This window comes from Schistocerca gregaria, chromosome 8, assembly GCF_023897955.1.
Source record: "Schistocerca gregaria isolate iqSchGreg1 chromosome 8, iqSchGreg1.2, whole genome shotgun sequence".
Lineage (NCBI taxonomy): Eukaryota > Metazoa > Arthropoda > Insecta > Orthoptera > Acrididae > Schistocerca > Schistocerca gregaria.
Genome location: NC_064927.1, coordinates 374046993 through 374055991, shown reverse-complemented (window position 1 = coordinate 374055991; position 8999 = coordinate 374046993). Strand labels below are relative to the sequence as shown.

At 43.9% G+C, this 8999-nt stretch overlaps 1 non-coding gene across 1 annotated transcript; it reads right to left on the bottom strand.

Annotated features, from left to right (window-relative positions):
• Nucleotides 1-3226: 3226 nt before the first annotated feature.
• Trnat-ugu (transfer RNA threonine (anticodon UGU)) lies at nucleotides 3227-3300 on the bottom strand. Its single transcript has one exon. It is a non-coding gene; the product is annotated as a tRNA-Thr (tRNA).
• Between the last annotated feature and the right edge of the window lie 5699 nt (nucleotides 3301-8999).

Sequence of the window (8999 nt, the reverse complement as noted above, 5' to 3'; positions counted from 1 at the left end):
GCCTCGTGATGGCTGGGTGTTGTGTGTTGTCCTTAGGTTAGTAAGATTTAAGTAGTTCTAAGTGCAAGGAGACTGATGACCATAGATGTTAAGTCCCATAGTGCTCAGAGCCATTTGAACCATTTTTTAGGATCAGTGTGCTGTTATTCATTTCTAGGCTGCCTAAGGTCAAACGCCGGTAGACATCAGTCGCAGAATGAAGAGTGTATATGGGGCAGCATGTCTGTCGAAATCCAACGTTGTGGAATGGTGCGCCAAGTTCATGGCAGCATATACATACTGCATAAGTCGTAAAGCAGAAGTTAGCCAACTCTAGTGGGACACACTCGGGCACCTGACCTATAGACCTGATCTCTTACCATGCGATTACCACGACTTCGGTCCCTCTAAAAAGGCCTTTTTTGAAGAGACGACGATTCATGTTGAGCGAGGATGTACAGCAGGCAGTTACAGAAATCCTATGCGCAGCAAGACATGGTATTTAACAAACAGGTATATTCAACCTTGTTCGTCGATGGGGTGATTGCTTCAATGCTCACAACAATTTTACCTAATTGGCATCCCGATTCTGGACGGAAACTTTTGATAGCCCCTTAAATAGTAACGCCTGGTGTATTTGTAGACGTATCATTCAATAATAATATCCCCTTTTAGGACACATGACGATATGGCTACATGAATAACATCTGGCAACGGAAAACGATAAGTTGCAGCTCTAGGTGGGGAATGCTGAGTGAGAACTTCATTAGCAGAATAGCACCACGAGAGAGCAAGGGAGCGAGAGAGAGAAAGAGAGAGAGAGAGAGAGAGAGAGAGAGAGAATTACAAAAAAACCTTGTTCAGTTTTGTTTTGCGAGATCCTTGGAGAACGAAGAGACAAAGGCGCTGAGAAGATCCAAATAGAAGCTCAATTGTTTGTCACTGTTTCGTTTACTCTTCGGAGTGCAAATGTTTTACGGATACTCAGTGCAATCCAGTGGAAGACAGTCCCGTTGTTGAGGCAGTCACGAGAGAATAGTACTCGGTACCCCCTGAATATGTGCATTGGTTTGCAGATGGTGAGTGAAGAAATGTCTGCAATCTTGAGTGTTTCAGTGTATAAAACGAAACGCTCTCGATAGGCCTGCCAGAAGAAATTACCTCCATGAGAGTCAAGACTTATTACTAAGTTGCCTTTAAACAAAATCTGAAGCACTTTCTGTCTAAAATGCCTTAACGCCCTTCCCTTGTCATTTTTCTCTAGTATGAGAATGGGTGAATGGTTTTGGATATACCTTCAACATTCGAAATTTAATGTTTTTTGGAAGTTTCGAAATGATACATGGCTCTTACGACCTTCTACGGCTACCTTCAGATCTGGTGTTTGACATCACTCTATATGTGATCACATCATAATCGTATCTGCGGCCACTTACAGCCCTTAATGTTTGCATACGGAAATTCTTCCTTTCTGCTCACTGTATTTCGTTCGTATCGCCTGTATTTTTTTCTGTTCCGAACTCTGCCTTTCATCTCACCGATTTCTCATTGTTATCTTAAGCACGCTATCGCAAATGCTTTAAGTGCAACTTATCTTGTACATTACTGCTTTTATCCTTCCTTCCTTGCCTGTGAGCAATTTTTGCTTTGCATCCTTTCGTTTTTCTGACAGCTATAGTCATCGTTATAATTGTTATTGATTTTATACCTATATCAATCGAACAGTACGTTTTACATGTGGTAAACTACCTTATCAAAGCAACGAAAAATGCCTGATTAGATGTAAGTGGCACCCCTCCCCCGCCCTCCGGGAATCTTGTGGTTAAATCAGAATCGTAAACGAGCAGACGATGGTATTATAGCAACACGGCCTTTGACCTAGGTATATAGTATATAGGCAATATGCGCTCGAGGAATTCAGCCGAATTAATTTTATTTTTCGTTAAGTTGATTCGAGGCTTTTGAAAGAAACTCATCGCACTTTGTGTCTGTCTCTAGCATCAGAACGCCATCTCATGCTTGCTTCGCGGACCCCTCAAGATTTATTACTAAATGTCGGGGGCAAATTTGAAATTTTTCGTGGGAAATCTACGAAAATTATGGCCACATTCTAATACGTAGATCGTTCATGTAACGTATTATTCGCTTTTACGGGACATTTTATTCGAAGAACTGAGCTTCGGAACATTTTATATTTCAAAAGCGTTCCTTTGTTTCAAAGTCGTCTATTTCCAAAATTCGTACCGCAAGTCAGAGGGACCATACTGATAAATCTGCAAAGCGCTCAGAACATTTCGATTCAGTTATCCGCCGGCTCTTGACCAAAGATAATAATAACAATAAAAAAGAAATTCTTTTTTGACGTTTTTCAGCAATTCATCAACCTTTATTCTTCAGCCATCATCAGGTGCCAACAGGCAGACCATTGGTAACGCAGAAAAAGTACCGTTAGTCGGGCAAAAATATTAGATGACACAGAAATTTAAGATATCTAAAAATGTTATGTTGATGTGAAATGCAAATTTCATACAAAAAGAGACTGCTACTTACGAAACAGATTTTACACTAATTAACTTGTTTTCTCAAAAATGCATAAATTGAACGTAATTCGCCAGAGGAATGAAACACTGTTGCTAAATTTCGGCATAATGTTTCCTTTATGTTCTCTGATGATTGAAAAGAACACAAATATTTTTAATTCTTAAGTGAAAAATACATCTGGAATTGACGAAAACTATTTTAGAAACAGAGTATCCACGTGAAAACAGTGAAGAAAAACTGAACTTCAGTGATAAAATCAATACAGCGTGTGTACAAAAAGTTCCGATACTGATTTTTATTATCACCATCTTGCGAGTATTCTACGGCTGGAGACGCTGCTCGCTTCCGGTTTCCCAGTTCCTCCGATCGCGCCAGTCTTCTTCATATAGTCCTCTGGCATCCATCGCTTCCCGGATCTATCAACTGCTCTTAGGTTGTCCACTGTTTCTTCTTTCCGCTGAGGTCCACTGCCACACTTCCTTCGTCCACCAGCTATCGTCCATCCTCTCTAGATGTCCCTATTATTTTAGGTGATTCATTTGAGTTGCGTCTATGTACTAAGATGGTATCTGCTCTTTCGGACATGTCCGAAAGAACAGACACCATCGGTGACCATGCAGCTCGTTAGAATCAAATTACAATGAAATGAACACCCTTAGCTGCTTACAGGCGTTGACACACGTCAACGGGGACAAATGAAAATGTGTACCCCGACCGGGACTCGAACCCGGGATCTCCTGCTTACATGGCAGACGCTCTATCCCTCTGAGCCACCGAGGACACAGAGGATAGGGCGACTGCAGGAATTTATCTCTGGCACGCCTCCCGCGAAACCCACATTCTCAACGTATTGTCCCGCACTATATTCGTTGTGCCCCCGCCCATTATACTCACTACTCGCGGCGCGTTGCCGATTCCCGTAAGAGTTCGGGCACTGTTTGTGCATTCACACAGAAGAAGAAGATGGTCAAGTGGCCGGTGAGCCTTAATTATATACACTCCTGGAAATTGAAATAAGAACACCGTGAATTCATTGTCCCAGGAAGGGGAAACTTTATTGACACATTCCTGGGGTCAGATACATAACATGATCACACTGACAGAACCACAGGCACATAGACACAGGCAACAGAGCATGCACAATGTCGGCACTAGTACAGTATATATCCACCTTTCGCAGCAATGCAGGCTGCTGTTCTCTCATGGAGACGATCGTAGAGATGCTGGATGTAGTCCTGTGGAACGGCTTGCCATGCCATTTCCACCTGGCGCCTCACTTGGACCAGCGTTCCTGCTGGACGTGCAGACCGCGTGAGACGACGCTTCATCCAGTCCCAAACATGCTCAATGGGGGACAGATCCGGAGATCTTGCTGGCCAGGGTAGTTGACTTACACCTTCTAGAGCACGTTGGGTGGCACGGGATACATGCGGACGTGCATTGTCTTGTTGGAACAGCAAGTTCCCTTGTCGGTCTAGGAATGGTAGAACGATGGGTTCGATGACGGTTTGGATGTACCGTGCACTATTCAGTGTCCCCTCGACGATCACCAGAGGTGTACGGCCAGTGTAGGAGATCGCTCCCCACGCCATGATGCCGGGTGTTGGCCCTGTGTGCCTCGGTCGTATACTGTCCTGATTGTGGCGCTCACCTGCACGGCGCCAAACACGCATACGACCATCATTGGCACCAAGGCAGAAGCGACTCTCATCGCTGAAGACGACACGTCTCCATTCGTCCCTCCATTCACGCCTGTCGCGACACCACTGGAGGCGGGCTGCACGATGTTGGGGCGTGAGCGGAAGACGGCCTAACGGTGTGCGGGACCGTAGCCCAGCTTCATGGAGACGGTTGCGAATGGTTCTCGCCGATACCCCAGGAGCAACAGTGTCCCTAATTTGCTGGGAAGTGGCGGTGCGGTCCCCTACGGCACTGCGTAGGATCCTACGGTCTTGGCGTGCATCCGTGCGTCGCTGCGGTCCGGTCCCAGGTCGACGGGCACGTGCACCTTCCGCCGACCACTGGCGACAACATCGATGTACTGTGGAGACCTCACGCCCCACGTGTTGAGCAATTCGGCGGTACGTCCACCCGGCCTCCCGCATGCCCACTATACGCCCTCGCTCAAAGTCCGTCAACTGCACATACGGTTCACGTCCACGCTGTCGCGGCATGCTACCAGTGTTAAAGACTGCGATGGAGGTCCGTATGCCACGGCAAACTGGCTGACAGTGACGGCGGCGGTGCACAAATGCTGCGCAGCTAGCGCCATTCGACGGCCAACACCGCGGTTCCTGGTGTGTCCGCTGTGCCGTGCGTGTGATCATTGCTTGTACAGCCCTCTCGCAGTGTCCGGAGCAAGTATGGTGGGTCTGACACACCGGTGTCAATGTGTTCTTTTTTCCATTTCCAGGAGTGTATGTACTAAGATGGTATCTGTTCTTTCAGACATGTCCGAAAGAACAGACACCATCGGTGACCATGCAGCTCGTTAGATGGAATTAATATGAAATGAACACCCTTAGCTGCTTACAAGCGTTGACATACGTCAACAGGGACAGATGAAAATGTGTACCCCGTCCGGGACTCGAACCCGGGATCTCCTGCTTACATGGCAGGGGCACTACGAATGTAGTGCGGGACAATAAGTTGGGAATGTGGGTCTCACGGGAGGCGTGCCAGAGATATGTCCCTGCAGTCGCCCTATCCTCTGTGTCCTCGGTGGCTCAGATGGGTAGAGCGTCTGCCATGTAAGCAGGAGATCCCGGGTTCGAGGCCTGGCCGGGGCACACATTTTCATTTGTCCCCGTTGACGTATGTCAACGCCAGTAAGCAGCTACGGGTGTTCATTTCATTGTAATTTGAGTTGTGTCTATTGTTGATTTATCAACATCCATAGCCTCTCATATATTGGTACTAGCTTTGACCGGGTATGTATTTATTCTAATCTTCTATTAGTCCATCTTCTCCTTCTTCCTCTCTCTGCCCATCTCATCTTTCACTCCCTGCATGCCCATCTGCTCCTCCCCTTCTCTCTCTGTCCACCTCCTCCTCTCCCCTCTCTCTGTCCATTTCTCCCTCCCCCTCTCTCTGTCCATCTACTCCTCCCCCTGTCTATTTCCCCCTTCCCCCTCACTTTCTGTCCATCTCCTATTCCCCCCTTCTCTCTCCACGTTATCGTGCTCACCCCTATAGGATGCTGGTCTTTCTTACCCGATAGTAATTCTTTCCTGATCATAAGTAATATGTGTAAGCCTAACATATTTGATTGAAATCGTTCCAGGAGTTTTGCGATGAGCTTCTTACCTACAGTTTTACCCGCATACGCACACGTTTAAATATATTTCACAAATATTTAACATATTTCACACGAATTGTACACGTACATCATCCTTCAGCTTCATTTTCAGGCACCATAATGTTTATGACGTCATATCTCCTGAACTATGCGCCACACAATAATATATATATATATATATATATATATATATATATATATATATATATAAAAAGTACATTTAGAGGCATATGTGAATACTGTCAGTGAAAATCTTTGCGAATAGAGTTAGTAGAAAAGAAGTAATAAATTAAAACGGCAAACGAAACACCGCGTTTTTCACTCTTCTCAGTATTTTACGTCTTACGTTCTAAACTAAGTGTCGTACAGTCACATATTTTTGTAGGTACATTCAGCTCCAAACGTGGAAATTGCCTACGAAAACTTTTCCGAATAGAGTCAGTACCTACGAAGTAAGACATTTAAACGTGTTGCATGGCGCGGCAGTTCCTCAAGCATCTCTGTCCTGGACTATATGTCGTACAGTGATACGATTTTGCTGTTCCATTCAGTGGTATATGTAAACACTGTCTGCAAAATGTGTCTCGAGTACAGTAACTAGTGAAGAAGTAATGATTTGAAATGTTATGCTTCGTGCGGCAGTTTTACTGCACGAACAGAGAAAATGTAGAAAGGGTAAACGATTTTCCTTTCATGATTTTGTGGATTTCGTAAAGGTTTGAAATTATGCACAAAGTTTGTTGCAAGTCTCTAAATGCTCTCATTCTCAAATACTCGATGACTAAGGTATGGGAATTCTCGCGTCTTGGGCTACACTGCTTTCTCAATCGTTCTCACCCGTTTGATAGAGACAGTAACTGCTACGTGCGTCAAGTTTGGTTGAACTGGATCTAGCGGTTTAGGAGGAGATGTGGAACATACGTACCCACATACTTAGTGTAATGGGTGTTAGTGCATATATTTCTATTCGTTACTGAAGACCATATATTGAAAACATAAAATCAGTATTTATGTCATTTGCAGGTTAATAATTACGGCCATTACGAGTCGTATCTGCAATTATACTAGTTACATCATCTACATACATACATCAATTTTTATAATATGTATATATTTGGTATATTGTCAGTTTTGGTCCTGGTACATAAGCGACGTCAACGCATTAACTATGATGGCATCAAAAAATGTGCATTCGAACAGTCAATTGGTAGCATACACCGTTAAACAGTTTATGCGCGATCTTAGTGTACCAGCGTTATTGTCACAAATCGCAAGAGAGCAACATTTGTATAGCATTCCCCAGAATGTCTTGAAGATGAGAGAAGCGGGTGCAAAGTTTGTTTGTCCTTCACAAGTTAACTCCCGAATAAAAAAAAACGGTGCTTGGATACCTTCTGCGCCAGCCGCTGTGACCGAACGACTCCAGGCGCTTAAGTCTCGAACCGCGCTGCTGCTACGGTCGCAGGTTCGAATCCTGCCTCGGGCATGGATGTGTGTGGTGTAATTACGTTAGTTAGGTTTAAGTAGTTCTCCGTCTAGGTGACTGATGACCTCAGATGTTAAGTCCCATAGTGCTTACAGCCACTTGAACCATTTGATGCCTACTGCGACTTGATGGAATCTAAAAACTCGGACAATTTTCTCATGGAAAAAATAGTCACGTATGATGACACTTGGAGCTATCAATAAGAACCTACCACAAAACGACGAAGTGCAGAGTGGGTCTCTGATGATTCACCAAGAGCGAAGTAGCTGTGAATTGGACGCACGAGCTGCACAACATTTCAAAGAATGATTTTTCGACAGTTTCAAATAGTTATATAACTTTCTGTGAACTGTACTCAAGCGGGGGTACGGTGGGGGAGTAATTACAGACCATGTAGATCACCTGAAGCATTGAAACTACCATCTCTACTTTTGTCTATTTTTTGTTAATTCAGTCTCGAAACTTTTTGCATTGGTGGGGTAAATTAAATGCTAAGCAACATACTACTTTCATTAATTAACACCTACATTTATTTTGTCCGGGCACTCTAGGCATGCACCTACGCTTCTTGAAATTTTCTTTGTAAAGGGACATTTGCATGAGGTTTAAAGCAACATGAAAATAAAAATAATAAAACGGCTTATGTCAATCACATGTTCAAGGGCAAGCTGAACAGTAAATGCTTCCAAATTTTTCGGTGAAAACTTTTAAAGGTCCTTAATTTAAACAAACGTAATTAACGTTCCAAGCTTTTTTCTTCACGTCTGTATTTATTTCTCAACATAATTGCCCAGACAATGAACGTATTTTTCCCAACGAGAGAACAGTTTGTTGGTACCGGCACTGTAGAATGTTTGACTTTTTTGACGAAGCCACAACATCACCTGTGCTTGCACCGCTTCACCAGTATAAGAATAAAGTCCTCAAAGACGTTCTCGAAGTTTTGGAAGCAGATGGAAATCGAATGGGGCCAAGTAGGGACTGTATAGAGGAGACCGATGATAGTGAACCCAAGGCGCCGGATTGTTACATATGCCGCAGCGCTCGTGTGTATTCTGGCATTATTATGCTAAACGTGAGGGTGTTCCATGTGTGGACGAACTCTCCGAATTAGAAATCTCGATTACAGCACACTGTTTTTCACGCACTGACATAGTTACATGACACACCGCCAAGTTACGCGCTACAGTTCGGAACCCTTTAGCTGCTGAAGACTGCGGATATGAAGAAATGTAGGATAAAACTGTAAAATGTTAATAAAGCTTGTTTTATTTAAAAAGCTTTAAGAGTTTTCACATAAAAATGTCGGAGACATTACTTTTCAGTACGCCCTCGTATTTCGTTTTGCGTACTCTCAAACTTTAATTGCTTACGTGTATGTTTCTGAAGAGGTCTGGAGTTTTCTTAGACAGGTGTGGAAAACCATTTAAAAATAACACTTAAGCTGACAGGTGCACCACATCAACTGTTGCTAACCAAACCGTGAATCAGAACCGGATCTGGTTCATACGTTAAAATAATCATCGCAGTGTCTTCGTCCAAGACAGTGTCTTAAAATTTACCCGCCAGGGTTTCGTGAGAACTACTTGACATTTCTTCCCGTCGAAATTTATTTTCTCACTGGCTTAGAACTTACGTACAGTCTGACTTTTGCCTCCTAGTAGTCTGTTGAAAGTGTTCATTCTTCTTCAGCTC